This window comes from Chamaea fasciata, unplaced genomic scaffold (genome assembly GCF_029207755.1).
Source record: "Chamaea fasciata isolate MVZ Bird 193981 ecotype frontalis unplaced genomic scaffold, bChaFas1.0.hap1 SCAF_11, whole genome shotgun sequence".
Classification (NCBI taxonomy): domain Eukaryota; kingdom Metazoa; phylum Chordata; class Aves; order Passeriformes; family Sylviidae; genus Chamaea; species Chamaea fasciata.
The window spans coordinates 6297064-6322503 of NW_027094096.1; the positions used below are offsets into that span (position 1 = coordinate 6297064).

At 43.3% G+C, this 25440-nt stretch overlaps 1 protein-coding gene across 2 annotated transcripts in view; it reads left to right on the forward strand.

Annotated features, from left to right (window-relative positions):
- MAP3K13 (mitogen-activated protein kinase kinase kinase 13) overlaps window positions 1-25440 on the forward strand; it is a 73177-nt gene that overhangs the window by 19910 nt on the left and 27827 nt on the right. For both annotated transcript variants that reach the window (XM_066194157.1, XM_066194156.1), the window contains exon 3: window positions 6538-6683. The gene's annotated coding sequence lies outside the window, so the exon portion shown is untranslated. The remainder of the gene's footprint in view (window positions 1-6537; window positions 6684-25440) is intronic.

The window sequence follows — 25440 nt, forward strand, 5'->3', positions numbered from 1 at the left end:
CTCCTACTGGGAGGGAGGAAGGCTAAGCCAAAGGGTTTCCTGCTCTCATTCCAAGCTTGTCCAGGCAGTTCTTAAGCATAGCTGGCTTTGGGATAAGTGACATAATTCCAATAAAACAGTTATACTGCTGGGGTATAAACTGGGTCTACTTGAACCTTTGTGCTTGGTTTTAGTGAAGCCATATTTCTCTTTAGGATTGCAGACTGGGAGAAAGGCTGGATATGCTGGTGGAGGCAGCAGAGGAGTTGTCTGAATTTCAGCAAGTGGATATAGATGCAGGAAAAAGAGTGAAGTTTGAGATGAGAAAGATATAAATAGGGAAGGGAAATAGGCTTCTCTCTGATGGTGAAGGGGAAAGAAACAGCTAATGGTGATCAGGTGGCAATCTGAGGGAAGCAAAGAGCAGGAAAGGGAAGAAGAATGGAGCTGGAGACCTCACAGGGGTCATGGAATACATTAATTTATTTTTCAGATTCTTCTTGCATTTTAGGCAGGAAGAAACACTAATTAGCAACTTTTCTTCAGGATTTATTTAACCAATTTGAGCTTACTGTTTTGAGTGGGATGGGAATAACTCAAGGAAGTGATGGGGAAAGAATGATCCTTACTAATAAATTTTCTTTGTTGGGAGAGGAGTACAGGGAGCAAGTCCTTGTAGGGACAGTTTTGCAAGAGGAACAGTTCCAGGTGGGTCCTTTTTCTGCTCCTAGGGCTCTGGGGATCCATTTTCTTCTGTGTTTCCACATGCATCTTCCTTCTGTGGTTCTCCAGTTTCACACTGTTTTTAGCAGGCAGCATGGTGCCTTTTGTCAGTGATCTGCAGCCCTGGCTGCTTCCTCAGGTGTGGTGCAGTAGCTCTTGTTATCCCCTGTGCTGTGTTGGGCAGGCAGAGCTGGGAAATCAAGGGCTGGGAGCACTCCAGAGCTCCATGTGTGCTGCTCACCCTCCTGCTGCTGCCCCAAGCAGAGAGAAGGAGGGGAGCTGAGTGTCTTGCTGGCTTGTCCAGCTCTGTCTGTAGTGTCAGGTATGAAAATCTCCCTGGTGCTTTTCTCCTATTTTATTTTCATACTTACGTTCTCACTCTGTGTCATCTAGAAATCAAAGCAGGAGTGTGCAGTTCAGCAACAGGAGCAAAACTGTGCTTACTACTTTATCTGCTGCTTTGCTCAAATTAAACATTTATGGGGCCAGAGACTCCTCACTGCTCCATCTCAAATCTTTCAGCCTCCTACACTATGATGATTTTTCTCTTTGCATTTTGACACAGCTCCTCTAAGAAATACAGTGAAATCAAATTATCCTCCACCGGCCTCTCTCCCCATCTTTCCTTTGTGTACCCAGTTTGCTTTTTTCCCCTTGACCATGACATACGGGGAGCAGCTGTTGGTAGAATCAATGCTTTTATATTCCCTGTGAGCTGAGGTTTCCCCCCAGTCTGATGTGCCCTCAGTTACTGGTACCTGTTTCTGTTCCCTGGTCTGTTCCAAGGTGGTGTGATCGGGTAGGAGCTCCTCACTCCTGGAAGGAGGGAATAACCCAGTGCTGCAGCACACTGCCTGTTGATGCTCCAAGCTGTGTTGGCTGACTTGGTCTCCATGGAGAGCAGTGGGATACTTTCCAAGGCCTGGATCTCATCTGCCCCTGCTTTGAGGCCTGGAGTGAAACGTGGACAATAGTTCTGTTCCTTGGGCACGCTGGAGTGGAGATAACTTTTGCAAAACAAGGGTTGTTCCTGAGCCTTGCCAGAGTCTTTTACAGGACCTAGTGCTCAATTTTCCTTGCCAGAGCACAGTCTACTTCTTTGATTTAAGTTTTCTAGCTTAAAGCAGTGCTGCATGGATGCTGAAAGCCCACGCTCCTAAAATAGATCGAGTAGAACAAGCACTTTAGTGCTGACTCCTCTTCAGGAAAGGAGAGGGAAGGTAACAATGAGCAGATGGCAGGTATTAGTCATATCACCTGATATATCTGAGCACCTCAGACCCCATGGGCACAAAGGTGCTGGGGGGACCTAGAGGGAAGAAGGAATCCTCACAGCAAACCAGGCTGGCTCTTGGAGTTGCACAGGATACAGGCAGAGGGACCTGAGAAAATGAGGGGACTTGCAGCCAGATGCTAACCCGAGGAAAGAATGATCACAGAGAGCTCTGGCCAGAGCCTGGGCCTACATCTACCTGCCCAGATTTCCAAGCCATTCCCTCATGCATCTGACATGTCCTCAGAGCATCACTCCTTGGGACTCCCATGCTTTGTTCCCTCTGCAGAAGGGACAGATCAAAGGTCCAGGTACCTCAGAAATAACTGAATTCCCTCAATTTCAGGATCAGCTGGAATGACATTATCCTAGCTTCTACTCTAGTAAATGCAGTACAGAAGTTGCTTGATCTTTTCCTGTAGTATCTAAATTCCCAGTGTGCACCTTGCAGTTGAATTGGGCTGGCCCAACATCCCCTCCCTTCTCCAAGTCCTTGGAATCCATGTGTTGGCCCTGGCCCAGCTGGCAGTGGGCTCATAGGAGAGCCTGGAGATGCTCCCTCCTGCTGATGTGCTGGGAACACAGCGTGGCAATGAAATGTAGAATCTGTACAGTCCTTTATACAGAAGTCCCTTCCAGCAAACTTGACACCATGGAGCAAGTAGGGCATGGAAGTGCCTGCGGAGGCAGTGTGGAAGGGCTGCACTTCCAGTTGCTTGCTCTGGCTGCACAGTTTGTATAATCATTTACTTCAAACCCAGTCTGGCCAAAAGGCAGCTGTGGGCACAATAGAGGGAAGGGAGGTCCAAATTTGGGCTCTTTTGACTCCCCTGTGCAGAGATGGGGTCATCAGGAGTCACAGCATTGATATGCTCTCTCTGAAGAGTGGCTGTACCTTTATTTTTATTTTTTTCACCCAATTTGTTCTGGGTTTTTATTGCTCTAAATTTTCAACAGCAGGGGCCGAATGTGTGGTCTCCTCCTTTTTTTCCCTCTTTTGTTTCAACTTTTTGGCAATAATTGCAAAAGAGCTGCTCTGCTGGAGTTACTCCCATCATTTTTCACACTTGTGCTCAGCCCTCTGCAGAAGCCAAGCACCCTGTGGGCCTCTGAAGTACAAATCCTATTTTGGTGGCACCTTGCATCCTTGGGCTTCAGCTTCTGCCAAGCACCTAATGAATGTAGGAGGCAAGTAAAACACTTCTGCTGTGATCTGTAAAGGGTTAAACTAAGCTTTGTTTATTAGTGTTGATGGTTTTAATTGTGCCAGAGCATTTGAAAATGCGGCAGTGGACAGGGCAGCAGGCAGTAAACACCGTTAAATGACAATACTGTTCAATATTTGCTGTTAATTGAGAGAGGCAGCAGCTGCTGGTATGCAGCTTCAGCCAGGATGAATTAGTAATGAGTCTGTAACTGGGCTTTTTTTTTTTTTCTGGTTTAAGGTTGCATCAGCCCTTTACAGTTCAGTAACACGGTTGGGATAGAAATAAAAATCTTAGCATGCCCTAAATTGAAGATTTTATTTTGTTTTTGTTTTCCAGTGAGTTGTCATGGAGCTTGGTGTCAGTGATAAATTTGGCAGCAGTAATAAAAGTGCCTTGTATTTAAGGACCAAACTTAAAGATTTTGGTTAGCTTTTCCATCCCATGTGGCAGCCAGTGGGAATGCAGCAGGCAAAGTAAGCACCTCCTTTGAAAGAAGGCGCTTTTGTTGAGTTTTTAGATGTTTTCAATTCAAACAGGAGTTTTGGTTGAAGTTTCTTTGCTGGCACAGCTGCAGGTCATGGGGTATGAGAGAGTTCTGTCCCTTGCTGCAGGGGCAGGAGGAGAGGGAGCACTAATTCAACATTTCCCTTGTCCTTGCACTTTCGCCACGCATAGGTGTTGATCTTAACCTTTGAAAACTTGCTGATAAGCTGTTATCAGCCAACAGTTAAGATAACAAACCTTCCCACCTTGCTGAGTTGGGACAGGGACTTCCCAAGGCTTCAGAGCCCGGGTATGGAACAGGAACATCATTAATCCAGAGCAGCCAGGCTGGGGGCAAAGTTTTCCCTCTGAAGAAACCAGCCACAGCTGCTGCTTTCATGCTGTTTACGTAACCTGCCCTGCAAGTATTTATTTTGCACAAAACACTTTATTTTGAGCTGTAGATATTGTTGTGAAAGGTCAAAAACTCTGTTCTAGTGGTTTTTAGCAGATCTGAAGTGGGGTACAGGAAATGAAATTCCAGCTCAGTTGAAAACAATGCCAACAGTCCTATTGATTTCAGCACAGCTCGGCTCTCACCACAAGTAGAAGAATTTCGATGTTTTGTTTGTTCGGTTCTTTAAACAAAAATCCATCTGCAGGGGTTTGCACTTGAATCCAAATACTCGGAATTCTGCTGGTATTTTGGTAGGATGAGAAATACTAGAGTGAAAGAATTCTTTGGGTCCACGATGATTGTGTTAGAGAAGAAAAAGAAAATTCAATCAGCAGGTGTGTTTGGCCCCCTCTTCCCAGCTGGGGTGATTTCTGTATTGCACACCTTGGGCTTTTGGGTCTGTCCTGTTCACATTGGCAGTTTTTACCCAGTGAGTAAGTGCTTTTATGCATTCTTATGAGCTTGAGACTGCCACTTAGCATGCTGGCTTCTGGACTGGATTATAGAGGCATGAAATCTTTCAGGTTGGATGTGGGAAGCAAGTGTTAAGAGCCAATCGAAGGCTATAAAAGGTGGTGGTAAATGGAACTGCAGGAAGGGCTGAACTCTTCTGGTGCTGAAAGTCCTCCAGCCCCACAAGTCCCTTCCTATTCAGGCACTGACCATTCCCACCTTGACTGCCAGTTACTAAATGGTGGCTTCAAACCTGTCCTCAAAAGCTGTAATTTTTTTTCCTGTGAATTGCAGTAATTTATTCCAGTGGCATTTGGCCAACTTTGGGCATCTGGTGTCTCGTGTTTTTTATGAACATCTCTCCAATTTTCTCTGCTGTCTCCTATACATGTATATGACTTGTGTTTATAAGGATAAGGTATTCCAATGCATTTTTTCCTATTTTGTGTGGTTTTGATTCTTTACATCTTATTATTGTTTCATCTGTAGTATTGCTTACAGTGTTTGTTTGCTTAAGCAAAAAGATAAACCTTGTGTTTACATGTACCATTTCCTGTCTTAAAATAGTGGTAAAAAATATAATTACTGGCTTTTGAGGCTTTTTTCATTGAAATGTATTTTTCTTGTGAACAAAGGCAAATATTTGCATTTTTAATACATAAAGTATAAACTCTAAAGTTTATCTAATGAAGCTCTTAAGATCCATGTATGTTTACTCTAGATTTTCTTTGAAATTTGTTCTGTAATTAAAATAGTTAATGCAGGCCTGGTATAGGGCCACAGAGGGTGCAAATTGGTACTTTCCTGTGAAAGAATATTGTTATATCATCATCCTCCTGTTGCCCAAATAGAGCCTCTGAATGTAGCCTAACCCAGACCTCACAAGCTTTTCCTTACTGGGAATGTGGAATTACCTGTCCTGTTTTTGTGGCAAACCAGAAAAGATAAGGAGAGATATAAAATGAAATGACAGTGGTGACAAAACTTATTGTTTTTCTCAAATACAATTGGCCCTGGCTCCTACTTCAGCAAAAAATTAGGAATGTGCTGAACTTCCCAAACATTGGGAGTGGCCTTGAGAGCGGCTGAATTGTGGTGTGGGACGTGAGGCAGGTGATGCCACATGGATTTTTTTGGTTTAAATTCTCTTAATTCTGGCAAGACACTGGTGCTGGTATTTCTAATCTTCTTCCTCAGTGTTGTAGTGGCTTGGTTGTGTCTGAAGGATGCTGAAGGGTATGAGGAAAACCATATGTGTGGGTAGAGAGAAACTCTTTTAAGACCAGGTAGTTTAGTGTTTGCATTAAAGTTCTGTAATTTCAGGGTGTTGATTTATCTTTAATTTTATGAAGAACTGGACTAAGTCTTGTAACCTGTTAAATTTGGGGGGAAGGGGGGCTGGGGGAGTGGAAAAAAGGTGCAGTGGGATTGGGACTGGGAGTCTCAGTAGTTGTTGTCTCTCTCCTTGCATGTTTCTGGTAGTAACAGGAGTAATAATATTTTGAGTTCTATGTCCGTAGGAGGACTGTAGTAAGTTATGCTTTACCTAAAATTTGCTTAAAATTAAAACAAATAGCTTGGAGTTTGAGTATAAAATTAAGTGTAAAATTTCATTAATAGATTACCTTGAAGTGTGTTATTTTACAGGCTAATCCAATCCTGATGTAATTTTGTAGTGTGGAAAGCTCTGAGCTCTTTTACTGGAGCTGCTTGCTTAATTTAGATTAAAATTGTACCATAAAAGGATTATAGAGTGTGTGCCTGTGCTAAGAAAGGATGTACTAAATATGTTGAGGTATTTTTCTACTCCCAGCTCCTTTTTGAAAGTGCATACTTAATTTTGGATGTTCTCTGCTGCCTTCGAATGTGCCACGTAACATCACGATGTGCTGAGGGGATGTTCTTGGGAGCATTTTTTCAGTACACTTCAGCAGGATTCTGAGCTTTCTTGTTCTTTCTAGAGAGAAGAATTCAGTGCTGGACTGTCCTAAAGAGTACGCATGGTGCAGCTTCCAAGGACAGCTTGATTTCTGTGACTTGAAGAGGAGGCACATGTGCAGTGAGCCAAGAGGACATGGGCTTCCAGTGCATCTGGAACAATGATCAGGTACCAGCAGGTGTTGATATTCCAATTGTAGTAACTAGTCAGAAACTCAAAAAGATGTCAAGTGATAATGTACTCACTCCTGCAGTTGTCCTTAAATTCTAAATGCACTTCCTTTCCTAAGGTAAGGATGAGCTGAGTTCACCTTGTTTTGTGTTGTGTCCAAAGCCATTTCCCTGCTCAGCCTGCAGAGACCCGATGGGATCCAGCTCCCATGGGAGTGACAGGGAGTGATAAGTGCCAAAGGGGTGGGTGCATAGATGGAGGTCAAGTTATTCTTAGTGTTTACGTTTTTCCAGTATAGGTTGGAGTCTGAAAGCATTTGACTCTATTAATTCAGGTGTATTGATTTTGTGAGGGGATAGCTTTACCATGTTATTTTCTGTTGTTTTAAGTACTTTTTCATGGTATTTCCCTGGTGATTGGCTGGAGAATGCAGATTCTCAGAGGAATCCAGGCTGTTGTAGCTGGTGTAGAGACACCAGCAAAGTTCCAAAAACACAGAAATTCATGGTTTGTTTTAGATATTGCTGTTCCGAGGAATATATAATCTCTTGATTCTGTGTTATATATGCAGTTTTTTAGTTTAACTGCATCTATTTTATGTATTAAAAATTAAGTGGTAAAACTTGTATGTTAGCAAACCACATATATCTGTCTGTATGAAGAACTGAAAAGGAGCTAATTCTATAAAAACTCTGTAAGCTTTGGGGAATTAAGTTTAGAAGAATATGTAGAAAACAGTTGCTTGTTTCTCTGTAGATGCTGCTTGAAAAATTGTTTATTCTTTTCTATAAAATTATCAAGAGTTTTCTTCAGTTAGTGGCTGGATATCTGTGTAATGCAAGAAAATGTAGTTGTTTCACTCGAGGAGGCTGAAAATGGGTTTGGTCTACACATTTTCTTTACGTTTGTGTGATCTTTGTTGTACAGAGATGCTTCATGCAGAGAAAGCTACAGATACATAATTTTAGGATGTGCCTGAGCCACCTCTGAGTGGGATTGCAGGAAGATGTGAGATGGAGCTACATTTTGGGATTTGTTTCTTAATATAAAAGCTGTCAATTTTTACCCATTCTGTGAGGAGTGGTGGGTGCTGTAGAGGCAGAGCATCCATATATTTAGATTCTGGCTGTCTCTTGTTACGAGCTATAATTAAGGTGAAGTATTTTGCTGAAGAATTGAATTCTCCCTTGATTTGAACCTGGTTCCATCTCAGTGAAAGCAATTAGTCGCTTGAACCACACTGTCCTTGCTTCATCAGTGACAATTCATCAGTTGCTTCATCGACATTGTTGCTCCTATTTATCTGGTTTTTTTGTGGTTAAGAGACAAGGCACTCTATATGGGAGTGCTCTGTATGATAGTGGTGAGTAGAGGAAGCTTGAGGATGGAAGGTCTGGCCCTAAGGGGGGCTGTGACATTTATAGAGGGCTGGAGGTTATAAAACACTCCCGCGAAGCCCTGGAAGGTCCCAGGGTTAATGCTTCAGCTGATGTGCTTTTGAGCATGGCTCTCAGTCAGCCTCTCTTAGCCATGACTTGAATTTACTAATGTGCTGCTGCTTTTCCCTGGATGGGCGAATCCCGTGCAATACAAAGCTGGTGGTTTGAGCTGGAGGGTTCGGACATTGGCGAAGTTTGATGTGCCCCTTGGGTGAAGTCTGTTTAACTATCGGTTGTCCCTTAAGATCAGTTCTGTGATTTAATTCAGAAAATATTTGGGGTGCTGTGCAGTGACCCCTTTAGGGTGCTTTCTCCTCGTACTGCAGTGTCCAACGTTGTGCTTGAAAACAAGGACCAAACCCCACTGCTGACAAGTTCAGTGTTCTAAACTCCAATATTATTCTGCTAATTGTGGCAGTAACTATTTAAAGTGCTGTCACAACTCATGAACTGAGTAATTCTGCGTCGTGATGCCTCACACAGATCAAGAGGACTCTTCTGGGGTCTGCAGTGAGCACTGGGGGAGCAGAAGTCTCTTGGGAGGGAGGAAAAAAAAGCAGTGAGCTCTGAAGCAAAACCTACTGAAAGCTTCATGAGTGACACAGGTCTGGGAGGAGGATGCTGAGCAGGTTTTGTTTGCCTTGAGAATATTTACATAGAGCTGATCCACTCTTCTTGAAGGAACTTTATCACAGTACTACAGAGAAAACTGTTGGTACTAAATATAGAGCCTTATTCTGGCAGTCTCATGACTGGAGTTCTGCTGTCTTAATGGGCTTTCTGCAGTTTTTGTAGGTTTTTTGGTAGAAAATCTGAATATTACTCCTTGAAAGGGTTGTGTAACACTAGCAAGGACAGAAAGGTTTAATTTGGTGAGACCTTGCACTGCAAAAGGTCAGGGGAATCTCATCTTTTTTTTCAGCTCCTGCTGTTGCTACAAAGCTTTCAGTGCTTCGATATCTTCACAGAAGATCCCTCAGACATTCCAAAGTTCATCTTGATCTTTTGCATCAAAGCAGTATAGCTATTGCTGGACACTTTTTGTGAAATGATTTTTGTTTCCTTCCTAATAGAGGAAACAACTGAAGTTCCTTAGGCTGGTGCTTCACTGTTTACCATTTAGAAACATTCTTCTCACAGCCTAATTTTTTCTTCTTGCCCTTTGAGTCCACTGCTTTTCCGGCTCACTGTAGATGTGGAGCATGACTTCCCTCTTTCTTTGCAGAAACCATTTCTGTATTTAGTACTAAATATCTTATCTCATTCTTAGCTTCTCATTTCACTCTGTCCAGGTTGAGCCGCCTCACTGAGTTACCTCCCCCATCCCTCAGAGCTCACCTGATGACTTATCTGCCTTTGCTTGCCATCCTGGGGTGGTTTCTCACATTTCCAGCAAGCCTTTCCCAAAAGTGGACTTTCCCAAAGGGTTCACCAAAACTGAGAAGATCAGGAACTTGTATTCCTATCAATGGACAGAAGTTGCCTTGTTTGTGACAACTGGATATTTATAATTTGTGCTCAGTCTCTGATCTTCTCCATCCCCAATCCTTATCTACAGTGCAGCTGCTCAGCAGTTGTTTCTATATTTATGCAGGTGATTTTTTTTTTTTCTCTGAACAACACTTGACCTTGGGGAGTTGGACTGCGTTTTTTAATCACTTCTTCAGTTTCATTAATTCCTCCCTGCAATAGCTTCCCATTTATGCATGTCTTTTTGTGGCAATAACATAAATTATAGGACTTTTCTTTCCACGTGGCACTAATACCGAGGCTTCATTGTCAGGTCCCGTTGCTTTTTGCAGGTTCCTCACCTGGCAGAGGAAAAATTACAGTGGCTCAGCTGGCCTTGCAAATGGCATTATAACCGCTATTGATGAATACTTATTTTTAAAATTCTTTTCTTCAGTATTTCTCACTGCTGGGAACCCTATTAGAGTTAATTATTGTTATGGAAGACTTGATTTCAGCCTGTTCTCTGGGAGGAATATTATTTTGTGCCTGTTTCCCTGAACAGATAGATCTGGTTTTCTCTCATGGCCTCTGCTCAGCTGGCCATTACCATTGTCAATCTGGGGAGGCTGTTGTTCACTTGCTGCGTTAGCTGCTCTTTCAGCAGCTATAATGTCTCTTATGTAGCACCATTTTCCTTCCTGATGGAATTCCAGAGCTTCTCTTTATGTCTCAGGAGCTGGGCTGCCGTCCTTCACAACACAGTAGTCTGCAAATGTAGTTTTTTGAACTTTCCCAGCCTCATCAGTGCATATTCTGAACATTGCAGTGTTAAGTCTCCTCCTAAAACTACACAGACTTGAATCACAGAGGCAGGGCTCACCTAAAAAGAGGAGGGGAAACCACTCAGAAACTCCTTAAAAAACGAATCCTTACTAACCTTATGCCTAAACACGCAATGCTTTTTGTCTTGTCATTGTCTTTTAGTGCCGTTAGTGTCTTTATTTTACTTTATTGTTAGTTCCTGGAGTGTTGCTGAAGGCAATACAAGGTTAGAGGAAGTCATTGTAACTGTTACCTGCTCCTACCCATCATGGCTTGAAGAGCACACTCAAGAACACAACAGGCAACAGCGTGGAAGGTGGCTTTGTGTAAGTAACCTCACTTTTGGGTAGCAGCAGTTGGTAGGACTTTGATTTGGAGACTGTGCAATGGTGGTACAAGTGTCTGTGAGTTTTTTTGAGTAGCTTTTAGGGATGCACCTAGGAGAAGGGGAGCTTTCCTTTGGGATATTGCAGTTCTGTGAGTCTGTGCCTGTTTCCAGTTCCCTGCTTCTGTGTTTAAGCAGACCAGAGTTCTCTTGGTGGCTCACTGAAGCTGCTGTTCAGAGAGCAGAGGCAGAACTCAAGTTTCTGATCTCAGAGGCTCTGAGCCATGTTCTGGGCACAGCCTTTTTGCCTATGGAGGAGCAGCTTGGGCACCAAAACCTACCCCCAGCTTTGTTTTACCCCTTAATTTGTGTGGGACACATCTCCCAGTTACGGGCTCTGGGCTGTGGTGACTCAGGAATGGGGTCTGAAATCACCAGGGATGTCCTGTTGTAAACAAACTCCCTTTCCAAACAGGGCTCCTGACTGGAATTGCTGCTCACCTTTCTCTGGGTGTTGCACGTGTCCCATTTTGGGCCTTTTTCTCTTTTCCTCTGGTCACACTTCTCAGGTCTCAGTGCTGGTCCTGTCAAATTACAGTTTTGTTCACCTGCCTCTGCAGGGAGTACTTCCCAAAGTCCTAGGTCTGGGCACATTCTGGATAAAATCCTATATGATAAATACATAAATTTAATTTCTGGTCTTAATAAAGTGCCATTGAGATGATTTAAAATTGTGTTGTATTTGCCCTACAGAGTTTGTAAGCGAGATATAAAATCACAAAGAAAAGGAAAAAGAATAAAATGAATTGGCCTATACTACTGAGTTACACGTTCAATTTTTTCAATTTTTTCACAATATTCAGGTCTCCTTTAACTGATATTTCTGGAATGTGTGGGGCAAATAGGGTCTAGTCATAAATCTCTGTAAATAGCAAGTTTGGAAGGATGTGAAATAGAAGCTTTGCTCCTTACAAAAGAGAAGGGTGAGTTGCACCAGGTCAGGTCTGGGCATAGTGACAGCATGAACAAGAATCTGTTTCCATGATTCTGATTCCTTCCTTCCTTCCTTCCTGGACACTCACAAGAGGGATGTGTGTCTAGGGCTGGGAAGAGGGGATTCAAGATTTCACGGGTGTTTAGAGCTTCACAATGAAATGCCTGTCTCAGCATCTTATCTATGCAAATATTTACCCAAACATTTGCCTGTTAGAGAATCATTTGCTGTCTCACTTCACTTATTTACTCATCCAGGTAGGAAGTTTTTACAGAACAATCCCTCTTGTACCTCCAAGTGTGTGCTGAGTAGGTTTATTAACAGCCTTAGTGCTGCATAAGTATGAAATTAACCTTTGAGTCACTCCCATCTCTTTTCTAATTTTCTGCTTTTGTCAGTGGAATATGCCACGGGAAGCATTAAGGATTTGCTTTGTGTTTGTGCTTCCCTGTGTGGCTGTCATGGGCCACTGTCCATTACAGGACAGGATCCTTGGATAACTCAGCCTTTGGTCCCAGGCAGCAGAACCGTCCTTCCTTGTCAAAGGTTGGCTTAGGATTTTTTCCCAAGTTGCCAAGGCCTACAAATAGCAACGTATGCTATTTTTGAATATTGGCATAATATTGGTATTCTCAGTCTTCTGCAATTTTAGTTGTTCACCAGTTTATTAAAATTGAAGGTCACAGGATTGGAGAACTTGTTAAATGATTATTTAAGGACTGGACTCAAATCAATAGGATGTGCCAACTAGAAATGTTATGCCTAGCAGATGCTGTATAACATTCCTATTAGTTATTAATTGGCTTGGAAATAATTATCTTGTATTTTTCAAATATGGTGAATAGTTAGTTTTTAAAATTACTTTTGGCTTTCCTTTTGCACCCATTGCCATCACTTTGGCCTGTTGTTTCTCCTACTGGTCTAGTTACTTGGTTGCCCATAATTCCTTTTAGAAATCCTGCTGCCTGTCAACCAACTTTTCACTGGCACTCTTGTGGTCCCTTAAGAACTTTGGATTTTTTGTGTCTTAAACCCTTGTTGTATATAGTGCATTTTTTCCCTGTATTTTCACATTAATACTGAGCCAAATTGTATTTGACATCTGATACTTGAGTTCCCTGCTTTTACCAATGATTTTGTCTGAGCGAGAGGGAGGAGAATAATTTCTTCCTTAATATTGATCAACTTAGTTACTGATCAAAGGAGCTGTGTAATGTGTACTATGAAAATACTTATCTGGTTGCAGCACAGCATAGTTGTGTAGCAGCCATGAATTTTAGGACAATATGGGGTTTTTTTTGTTTGGTTGGTTTTTGTTTTGTTTTGTTTTGTTTCACAATGAGTTATTATCTTGTATTAAATTCAGGATCTTTGTGTTTAAAAACCTGAGTGATTGAAGTGTAGATGAAATCGAGTGTTGGGATACGGAGCCAAGCCACCATGGACAAGAAAATCTGAAATTCTATGCACAAGCTCTTTTCTTCTCCTGGAGTTTTCCTGGGGTTTTGTTCCCACTTATTTTCTCTGCTGGGTTTTCTTTTTTAAAAAATGTCACTACAATTAACCCTTGGAAACCTCTGAAAATTATTTTCCTTTCTATTTTTATTCTGGCTTTTCTTATTCTGTAGTGATATTTCTCCTTCTCTTCCGCTTCTTGCATGTGCTACTGTGCTCCCCCTTCTAGTGCCTGAATTGATCCCTTTAGGGTAAGAGAGTAAATTAACATTTTTGGCTGTTTTTAAAATGCCAGGGAAATCTGGAAGCTGTTTCCATCTCGTGGTGGTGTAGAGCTGAATGCTGGGCTCTGGAGGGCAAGGCAGGGAGTCAAAGCAGGTGCAGCTGGGATTTGAAATGGGGGCACAAAGTGATCCCTTTGGAGAAGAGAGATCTCTCTCTCCCTACACTCCTGCTTCCCTTGGGTACAGGAGTGCTCAGGCTCCAGCAGTGGCATTGTCTGGGCAGAAATCTTGTGCTTTGGTGACTTTTAGCTCTTAAAGAAGAGATATTTCTTAAGCAAAATTAAATTTGTGGTTTCTTTGATCTTGAAAGTAGGTAATAAGAAATTTGCATTCCTTTTCATTTTCCCTAGTCAGATCTATAAGTCTCAATTCAGAAACCACAGTCCAAAATCCAAGCTCTCCTCCTCCCTCTGCAGAAGCTGTTATCAGTGGTGCTGGCTCACGTGAGATCAAGTAGGCGCAAAATCCTTGGTCTTTCAGCCCAGATGTTGTTGTTCCATCCGGTCCTGGTTTATTTTGGGATGTTACCCACTTTCCATAAGGAAAGGTAGGATTGTCTCAGACATTCTTTTCATATGTGCCCCACCAGAGTAAGTTTTGGCACACCCTGTTTTGGCATAATTGCTTCCTACTGGCTAGGAAAAGGCGTGGTGAATATATGGAAATTCTGTCTCTTAATAATTTTGAGGCTGCAGATTGTTGAGAAGGAGTTTGAAGCCAAATTGATGAATTCCGGTCAATCCTGTGATGGTGTAATTGCAGAGCTTGCAGCCCAGGTTATCCTTCGAACTTTGACCTTCATTCCTTGTCATGCTCATCCTCCATTCCTTCCCTCATGTTTCAAAGAAACAAAAAGAAGGCAGAACTCGTGCTTTTCCCCTGTCCATATCCAAGTGAAGCACAGCTGCTCTTGCAGGCGGTCACCAGGACTCTGCCAAAGATTTGGGTGTCCTTGCCTCTGGTCTGCACAGTGAAGTATATTCCATTGGCTTGGGATTGGAAATGGGTGATGTGCCCACCATTCCCTTGGTATCCCCGAGTGTGGAACTCTCCCTGCTGTGATCTTTGTTCCTGGACGTTGCTGAGGTTGTGAGCTTGTCCTCCCGCTGCCGGGAATGTTTCAGTGGAGCTGAATGTGGGATTTTGTTAATGCTCCTATTTTTATTTTACTGCTGCTTTTGCATCGCTAATCAAACACAAGCCTCCTATTGTTCTCCCCGCTTCTTCCTCGCGGTACATGTTTATATTTAGCTATTTTAATAATAATACGCAGGGTTTGTAATCCCGCAAGAAGCCGGGGCGGCGATGAACTCCTTTTCTGCTTGCCGAGTGGATTCGGTTCCCGTGGCAGATGGCTGTTATTTGATCCGCCGCTGTTCCCGGGAGCGGCGGGCACCGGGGCCGCGGAGATGCCCTCGCCCGGCGCCGCTGCCGCTCCTCGGGGGGCTCGGGCTGCCCGGAGCGGGCGGGGACTGCCGGCCCCGCTCCCGGTGCGCAGCCCCCGCCGGGCTCCATCCAGCCCGATTTCCATCCATTCATGAATCCGTGACGTCAGCACGCTCGGTGCTTCTTTGCAGCAGGCTGCAGGATTGTGTGGGTGGAATTTCCTTTTATTTTGCAACACTTCCTTTTTTTTTCCCCCCCCCTTCTTTTTTTTTTTTCTTTTTTTTTTCTTCTTTTTTTTTTTTTTTTTGCCTTCCATCTTTTTTAAAACAAGAAAATGGAGCATCACATAGGAAATCTTCATCCTTGTGAGTATTCGGGGGAAACATGTTTCTGTGAGGGGGGTGTGTGTTTGTGTGTGGTGTTTCGTGGTCAGCATTCTCCTTTCGCCATTTATTTCGGAAGGACAGATGGATGTTGCGTTTGTGATGGGAAAGGGCTGAAAAAATGATGCTGAGAAAGCGAAGAGGAAACGTGAAACCTTAATTTATCCATCACTGCATATGAATCCGAGAGCTGGCCTGGCCTTTGCCTGTCGGTGTGCTGGACATTTTTCACTTGCAATTTTGCACGTTATCTTCTTGTGCCCCCCTTTTAAAGGGGAAGGGAATGGCAGTGGAGAATGGATATAAATGGAATATACAGGCAATGACATAAGAATTACTAGATAGTGTAAAGAGGCAGAATTGTAATTTTTGCTTTTTGGGGAATTGTGATTTTTTTTTTCCTTGTGGGCTAATGAAACAATTCCTCTTGTGTGTTACTGTGTTAAATAATTTAATTTTATTGCTGAGATGAAGGAGGTACATTTTTTTTTTCAATCAGCCGAGTAGGGATTTGCTCCTGTATTATTGCAAATAGCAGTTTGAGCAGTCTCTGATGTGCTGAACACAAATTTCACCCCTCATTTTCCTAATAAATGAGGGGGCTGGGAGTACCTTTGCAGTTAACGATACTGTTCACTAGGGCAAGATTTGTCATATTCCTGCTCACCTGAATGGGCATGATGTCATGTTTTCTCCCAATGAAAAGAGGAGCTGCTCTTTATTTTTGTTTTGGGGGTTGGTTTAGGTGCTGCAGTAGCTTAATCATATCAAACCACATGTCTCCCTTAAGTAAATGAAAAATGGGATATTTTAAGTAGATCTGGAGAAAGATGACATCAGGCCCATGTGTTTGGATATACTGATTTTAGCAGTAGGCAATCTGTTCAGTAGAAGAAGATGAAGGAATGTATTTAGATCAATAATTTTGAGGGAGAAAATAGGAAAATGTTTGAAAGGAGAGAGATGCAGTCAGTCTGGCTGGGAAATGTGGGCACTTTCCACAGTACCTGCTGTGTGGGTAGCCACAGACACCTTGGGATACCCTAGAATGGGGCGGGTAGAGTTGTCATGGGTTTAAAAGTTTTTGTCACTATCCTTTTTGTTGTGCTCCTGAATGTATACGGGTTTTGTTTCTAGAGAGAGGCAGCCCTTTGAACCCTCTGTGACAGCCTTCCGCTGAGAAACACAAATAAATCCAGATTTTGATGTAGTGGGGATTTTGTTTGTTTGTTTGTTTTGCTTTAACACCAGTTTTGTTTCCTGTCTTTGGGGCCTCCAGCCTGAGTCTTTGATCTAGAACGGTCCTGTCATTCAGATTTGTCTTTGTCCCCTGCTGCCCAATAGTTAAATTTATAGCTGGCATTCATTTTGACCCTTGTGCCTGGAATTAGCAAGTAACTTCCAGCACAGAATATATGTTAGGGACTCCCAGTGTTCCCCTGCTATAGGTGAACTTGGGTTTAATCATGTGTGGGGTTTTTTGGTTGCATTTTTAACCTCCCTTTTTCATCTCCTATTGTAAAGACTAGGTAAGTGGCTTATCTCCAGTGGATCAGAAAACTGAGTAATGGTTTATTTGAAAATCTCTTCCTAGGTAAGACCTTTCACAATTAGGAGTTATTTAAACATGGGTCTGCTCTAAGCAGTGGCAGGATAAGAAAAGTTTTAAGTATTTCCTGTTTTCTTAGGACTTTTTTTTTATAGCCAGTGTTAGATAGTGACTGATTAGGCTTGGGTTGTTCCCAGCTGGTACCTGTTCCAGGCTGTCTGCAGTTGAGATGTGAGGAGTGGATTTTCAAGAGTAGGGCTTCTCAAAATGGCAGAGTTATTAAATAAAACTTATTTTAAAATATAAAAATAAAAGAAATCTGGCATGGTTTGTGTGAACATATTTTAAATCAGTGCCAGTTGCCCTTTAGCTCTGGTTCTTGGGGCCAGGGCAGGCAGGGGAAGGTGCATTGAGCCTTTTTTTAGCCAAGCTCTGACCTGAGATCCCAGTGGAGGAAGGCAGGAGCAGGTTCCACTGCTTGTACAACTTCCAGTGAATTCTCAGCCATAACTGAATTCAAACGAGTCAACTGAGGCAAATGTTACCTCTGAAGCTCTCAGGAGTTTGGCACTTCACCAAGCCCTGTCCAGCTTATGGGACTTTGTTTTTTATCCCTCCTTGGCAAATACATCCCGTGCAGGGGCTTAGGCTTTTGTAGACTCCTGTTTTGTGACATTGCAGCAAATCAGTCTTATCTCCTGGGGAGAGGGGGGTAAATATTTCACCCAAAACACAGACTACTTAGGGCTGAATACCAAGTTGGCAGCTGTGGCTGGGCCAGGAGCAGCAGTACTGTGTGTAGTTACTCCCACCCCTATAAATACTCAATGTGTGCTTTGACCTTTGTGCTCTCTCCCTTCTACAACTTCAGCTGAGAAGTTGGTGGTTGGAGGGGGTTCAAAGGCTTTGGCAACAGTTGGGTGTAGGCCAGGAGGAAGAGCAGATTTGTCTGTGTAAAGTCTGTGATTTGTTACCCTCTGGTGAAGCTGTGATCGTTGGTGCTGTTCCCTCTGGAGCTGTTGGTAACATAGCACTGAGGTGCTCTGAGGGAAGTAAGGAGAAAGTCCTGGCAGGGGTGGGAGGCTGGACTTTTTCCACCATGGTGGGCTGGAGAAATGGAGGTCTCGGTGTGGACATTCTATTCATTCCAGGGATGCTTGTCCTTTCCTGTCCACCATCTCTCTTACCTTCTGGAGGACACCAAAATCAGTGAGGCAGCTGTACAGCTGTGACTCTCCTGCTGAAACACAGGAAGTCCAGCCTCACCATCCTTCTATGCTGGAGGAGATCCTCGGATGTTGAGCCATCAGCTGCACCCCAGAGTGGTCCAGCTGGGGTGTGCTGGGTGCTGGTCTCTGCTGGGTTGGATGGCACGAGCTGTGCCAGGCCTCAGGAGCTCCTCTGGGATGCAGCCCCAGGGCTGTGTTGTTTGTGTGTTAGCAGCACATAAAGCTGTAGTGGAGCAGGCTCACACCTCTAACCCCGCGCTGTCTCTAATACAGGCTTACGAGAGGCTCCTGAGCGGGGCATTGTGCTGCCTCTGTCGAGGAGTAATCCTCTTTGCTCGTGGATGGTGCTTGCTAAATACAACTTGTTACTGCTGTCATTTCCTATCCCAGATCTGCCAGCTCGATTTTTGAGTGTCCTTCCTCTTCCCAGCAGGTGTGCCCAGGCATGGACCTGGTGTGGGGTGGCAGGGGCCAGAGCGCTGCACCTGTCCCGGGAATTGTTGCACTTTCATGGAGAGCTGTTGAGTTACTTTATTACTGGGTGTGAAGCACATAAGCTCTTAGTGCTGAGAAGTTTGTGTGTGTAGCATTTACATGTCAAATGTGCTTTGCAAATGTTGAATAATTCATATCTACTATAAAAATAAAAACAAGCGTGGGAGTGAGCGAGTTTACCTGAGACCAGTCTGACACCTCACGTGAATTAAAGTGAGACTTTGATTCATTCACTAGATTCCTGAAAGCAGCACTGTGATATTGATCTTCATCCTCAAAGATCTTTCAGATATTAATTAATTTTAATGCTAGTGTTTGGAGGAAAATAGGGTGTTTCAATTTTGTAAGCGAGGGAAATTCCAAGGTATTGTTCATTGGTCTGGAACATTTAGTGCCTTCATGTGGCAATGTCAGTGGGCCTGTAAGGCCTCTGTGAACTAAACTGGATTTTTTTCTGGTGTTTGTTGCTGTAAAATATTTCAGTTTGAATCCTTCAATCTGTTGTTGTATAGTAATAGTAATATAATAACATATAGTAATTATATAGTAATATAATAACATATGGCTCGATAATAACATGGGGATTGTCAATGAGGTAAAAGTGCAGAACTGAGAAGGATGAAGAGAAAAGAACAGAGCCTGAAGCATGTGACTGGGTTTGAAAAGTTGTTCCCTGCTATGGAGACAGCTGGAAAGGCGAAAGAGAAGAGTGTAACTTAAGGTCATTTTTACATTTTCATCTGAGACAGATTTCAGCAGTAATTCTGTAGTATAAAAGGCTAATCAGCATTTAGTCTGTCTTTATCCCAGCTGAATGTTTTCCAGTGTATGGATGGGGCTGTGGTGGAGGGCGTCGGTGGTGAGCTGGTGTGCGGAGCTGCTGGTGTTCCCTGTGTGCACGTAGCTCACGACACGCAGCAGCCACGGGGAGGGTTACAAAAAGCAAATGAGTGACTTAGTTACACTGATTTTTGTGAAGTAACTGCATGCTCCTTGGTTTGTTCCCCTGTTCCCCAGAGGCAGCTGGCTGGTGGCTTCCCCTTTCTCCCCAAGCTGAGCACCTGGGCTCAGAGCAGGGCTGCTCTCCAGCAGGAACGTGCGGTCCCTGGTCCCTGCAGCCAATACGAGAGTCATTATGCAACACCACTTACTTCCTATGGCATCAGATTATGCAATTTCTGAGCAGAAGAATGCAAAGCCCTGGAAGAACACAGTAGCATTTTAACAGATCCAAAAATACCTCCTGCAGGATAGAGGCAGCATTTCTGTGTGTAGTGCTGAAAATACGCCATTACGTAAGGTGCTTATTTCCCAGCTGGCCCTTGGCAGGGCTGCCAGGTGAAGCAGGACGTGCTCTCCCTGCCACTGGAGAGGTCTCCCTGCACTCACTGGAGGCTGGATGTGCTCTTTGTGTCTCTTCTTCTCCAAGATGAATTCTTATTGCCTTTTTTTTTTTTCTTTTTCCTTTTACAAACATAAAAGAAGTAGATGCTGGATTTCTCTTTCCGAATCAAGCACTGCTTCACCATCCCCCACAAATTTGTGACCTTATGCTGAAGGAGGTTCTAGTGAGACATTTAACTCATGGTGCTGGAGGTAGAAATTCATTCCTATGCTGAGAGCCAGGGCATATGCACACATTGCATATGGGGGTAAGAGTCACCAGTTCTTTTAAGGTGAAGTCTGCTTTGGAAATCTATTGAATATCTTTGTAGGAGATGAGAGCATGCTAGGAAGGGGGATATGGTTGATACAATCTGTTGGGATTTTGGCAGGAACACTTACCAGAGACTCTTAAAGAGGCTATACAGCTATTAAAGAACTGACACACCAGGCTGGCAGACAGATTACTAGTTAAATGATATGGAATAAGAGTAGGGATAAAAGGATGGTAATGCTGAAACATTTTTCTCTGCTTTGGAGATAGCACTACTCATACTCTTCCCACCTTTTCTTCCCTTATCCAGATATTTTAGGAATATTCTGTTTAGGCGGTGAGACTGCACAAGGAAGGTGTTGAGGGTAATAACCATGGAGGCCACCTGCAGGGAGTACTGGAAGGCTCCAGTGAACTTGGGTGATAAAATACCAGTTCAAATTAGTGTTCATTAAACACAATTCAATCTTTAACATCCAGTCAGAATGTGAGGCTCTGACATAACTTTTTCTGCTCAAGAATGAGATCTTAGGTTGTAAGAGGCCCATGGAAGTTAGCTCAGCATCCTGAAGAACCAAAATGATCATTGTGTCTTTGTGCATTTCTGTGGCATTCTGTCCTTTTTGGGAATCCTGGCTGTGGTCTGCCTTCCTCAACTACCCAGAGAAGCTGCCTTATCCCTGGAAGTGTTCAAGGCCAGGTTGGGTGGGGCTTGGAATAACCTAGGTTAGTGGAGGGTGTCCCTGCCCATGAACTTTAATGTTTTAATAGTTTTTTTCAACCCAAAGTATGCTGTGAATCTACGTTTTATAACTCTAAGGTGATACAGGAGAAATGGACAGGAGGTGATCAAAGACTCAGAGTAAGTTTCATATGGCGAGTGAGAAGGTCAAGTGAGAATTGTTAGACTTGAGAAAAAATGTTGGAGTGGAGGATGGGATAATTTTTAAAATCACAGCTGGAATTAAAGAGATAATATGTTCAGGTGTCACTGAAGCAGTGAACAACTGGCTGTTCGAGAAAAGAAAGGAATTAAATGCATGCAAAGTGAAGAGCAGCTGGTGTTAACCTTCTGCAACACAGAGTTAAGCTACAAAACTCCCTGCCACAGCACAGTGTTTCGTGAAGTGTTCTGGTTAAAAAAATTCCTTGACACATTTGCACAGGACCAGTTCTTTGTGTGCTGAGGCACAGGCACCAGCACAGTGTGCTGTGAGCAGGGCAGCTGGTGGCACTGCCGGGGGGAGCTCTGGCTGCCTGCACACCCTTCCCTTGGCTTTGCAGCAGGACAGGGCGATGGATGAACCTCCTGAGCTTCTGTGGCTTCATCCCATTGCTGCAGCCTCAGTGCCACTTCTTTCTCCTCAGCCAGGCTGGCTTGGGACATGCAAGGTGCCAAGCAAACCTGCAGCTGGCTCTGCACAGAGACGGAATTCAGGCATTATGGATATTTCTTGGCTGGTACACGGTGCTATTTTTGTCATTGTCAGAAAGGGTTCAGGGCACAGAGCTAGACAGGGCGCTCTTTCTCATTGGTACAGCCACAGACAAAAGAATATCACAACTAAAATCACTTTTCCAAAAATGATGTGTCCCTGTTTTTGGGTAGATGGAATATATTGAATAAAGGCTAAATTAAATCATCATGAAGTCAGGCTTTTGTTGTGATAACACAGACTATACACAACATAGTTACGTGTCTGTGGTCTCATGTGGTTAATGCCCATGGCTATGTTAATATTCTAAACACTGTAAAATGATGATAATTATGATAGTTGTGAGCCCTAAGCAGTGGCTACCACATCACTCTGGTGAGGATTATGGTGTCTGCACAAAGAAAGTCATCCTATGTTGAGGTGGCATCCACGTATTTATTGGAGAGAGGAAGTAAAAGTATGTGTTCAAGTCAGGATTCTGCAGGAGGTGCAGAAGTACTGTAATGTTTATCTGACAACCTGAAGGAGCATGTAAAGCACAAAAAAGCCAGTGTGACAGGACTTCACTTTCCCAGGCAAGTGTGCTGTTTGTTGTAGAGAAATGTTTACATGCAGAAATATAAACAGAGCTATTGCAGTGACAGAAAATCTCAAGCTGGGTCAGATGAAGAATTTTCACTTGTTTTATCAGCAATTGATTATGTTTTGGCAATATAATTGTAATATTTAAAGATAAGAAATGAGTTGTGGTGGGGCATTCACGTGGGTGTGAGATGGGAAGAAATGTTCTTCCTTGAAGTAGCAGTGTGTCTTGAGAAGGAGATTGATGGCTTAAAAACACCCAAGCTTTTGCCTTGGGCTATTCCATAGTTGGCTTAAAGGTTTGTCTATAGCCTGGGCTGGGTTATACCAAATTTATGTGGGCAAGCTTCATAGTGTAGTTTCTTTTTTTGCAACCTAACAAAACAGATAATGTAACTTATAAAAATGTAATGTAATTAGTTAATGTAATAATGCAACTTAAAAAAAAATTCAGCCCTCCTGAAAACAAAAGGTTTGCCTTTTGGTGATGTGTAAACCATTCTCTATTAATAAATCTGCTTTTACTTTTTGTTTTCAAAGGAACCATGCAAAACACAAGCCTATATTCCCAGTAATGTAAAAAGTGTGGCAGAAGAGGAGTATCTGATCCACTCATGTAACATTTTCTTCATCAGGAGACCAGGAAAAGAAAGTCTGTTGAGATCCTGTGTAGTAAAACCACATGGTTCAAACCCCAAAGGTCAGAAGTGACAACAAAAGCTCTGGGACTTGCCAATTCAGCAGCTCTCAGTTGTTCCTGTGCTGGAGTTGTACAGGGATGGGAGAGGACTGTGCATCAATCTGTTGTAGAAATTCCCTGTAGAAATTGAGAGAGAGTCACAAGGGGCAGGAGAACATAATGTCTGTGCTTTATAGACTTTTTTTGTGTGTGTGTGTGGTTTTGTTAGATTTTAGAACATTTTTAAAGCATTGTCACAAGTCACTAGTTGAGATGATACACACATAAATTCCAGTCATGTTATCAGTGAGGAAATGTGTAGTTACCTTGTTGTGCCCACTGTAGCCAAGAGGAAATCACACTGAGTACCAGGAAAAAGCAAGGGGACTACAGGGCTTGGCTGTAAGTAATGATTGGGCAGGAATCTCCTCTGTCCGTGGTAGTTCCATGTACCAGCTGGATAATTTCTGCCAACAGCTCTGTTTCAGCCCCTAAACATGGATCAGACAATTGCTTTTAATTCCTTTGCATGCTGGAAGTGCGAGCAGAGACTATGCTTCACTGACTAATGTAGAAACAGCATTCAAGGAAGCAAACTTACTGTTACTGGAGCCTTGAGCTGTCAGGAGACTGAGTGGTGGCCTCTGTGCTTACACCAGCTTTCCAGCACACTGACTTTTTGTTTGGTTTGTGTGCTGTGTCTGGAATGCTGTTGTCTGATTTCCCACTCAATTTTTAGCACAGCTCTTTAGAGGAGAAACTTTAAAGGACAAACTTCAGTAATGGTTCACACAAGGCATTGGGTTAACTCAGCTGCAAACCTGTCCATTGTGTCGACAGTCTTACGAATATTGAACTTGTATAGGCAGCCACATTCTTTGGTGGCTCTGGGGGAGTGTGAGGACAGTTCCTCGGTGGCTGTTTCCAGGGACAGGCACAATATCAGGCAAGGTGAGAGTGTGCCTTGATAGCTGGTTCACCCACGTGGTGATTCAGACAAACTCTCACTTGTCTATAGTTTCAAACTGAATTTTGGACTGTCTGACATGTTGAGGTGCAGCCTGACTCTTCTGGGAAGAGGTGCATTTCATGCTGCTCTTGTCTGGGGGTGGTGGGATTTTGCCTGGAAAAAGTACTTTGCATGGAAATGGAGTCATTTATGAGAAGCTGTGATTGTACAAAATTACACCGAGCCTTGAGTCTCCTTCCAGACAGAATAGAAGTTTGTTAGTGCAGAGTGCATGAACTCATCAAAACAGTTCAAATCCGATGGTCTGCCTTCAAGTCTCTGTGTGCAGCAGCGCTTTGTGAAATCTCAGTCTCTTAAATATGCACAGTCCTCCCACACATGGAGCTTCCAGCTTTTGACTGGGAGGCTGCTGCAGCAGGAGCATTGCTTGGGTGGAAATAGCACAGCCCTTGGCTGTGCCTTTCTTTGGAAAAGCTAAAGATGCACATACAGATTGTAGACATGGTGTCCCAGCCTGGTTTTTGTTGAAAGGGACTTTGGAAGTCATCCAATTCCACTCCCTGCCATGAACAGGGACACCTTCCACAATCCCAGGTAGCTCCAAGCCCTGTCCAACTTGGCCTTGGACACTTCCAGGGATCCCGGGCCTCCCCACCTTCACAGGGAACAATTCCTTCCTAATATCTAAAATAAACCTGTCTTCCTTCAGCTGAAGGCCATTCCACCTTGTCCTGTCACCACATGCCCTTATGGATACATCCTGAACAGCAGTCTGGATATAATGAAGCCCAGAACTTTCAAGAAAATGTATTTCTTTGCTTTTCTTTTATTAGGAGGAGATCCGCGTGAAAAATCTCAGTCTTTTGGTACTATAACTAAGAGAATAGTGGTGGCGTGACAATAAAACTTGGAAAATGCTTTTCTTCCCTTGTTTGAAGAAGATGATGAGATCTAAACCAACCTAATTTCATTGGATTAAGTCACATTTTGCTAAGGCAAGAGGTTGCACATTGCAGAATTTACTGCAAGAGAAGAGAATTAAAAAAATTCATTTCCCCAACAAGTCAGCAATGATGTGGTGTGGCAGAAACCACCTTCTCCCCCTCCCGGGGTTTCTGCACCACTTTGCTTCAACTTGGCTTGATAGGAAGTTTTTTAAAAGGAGTGCTGCTGTTTCATGCTCTCCAAACAATGAGTTTGCTACACCTCTGAAAATCAGGCTGCTTATGTAAGGGTCTAAATAAGGCTGTATCATGCCAGTTTGAAAATAATTCCATAACTTTTATGTGCCTTCTCTCCCCATGGAACACATACAGAGGCATGTAAAGTGGCAGGACACTGTGCCTAAAGGCTTTTTTTATTTGAAGCATCTCAGTGTTGGAGAAGGCAATTTGATCTGGGAAAACAGACCTGATGTCCCTGAGTCTGGGGCTTTGTTCTTGGCTGAGCTGTGTAGTGAAAAGCTGTTCGTTCCCTGTTAAACCTCCACAGTCAAGCATTCCAGAGGCAGAAAACTGTAAAAATGTAAAAGCAAAACCTCACGCTGTAGTAGTGTGCTCTTGAGAGTCACATAACAGCAAAGTTTTTATCCTCTGAGTCTGATTTAATTCTTAATGC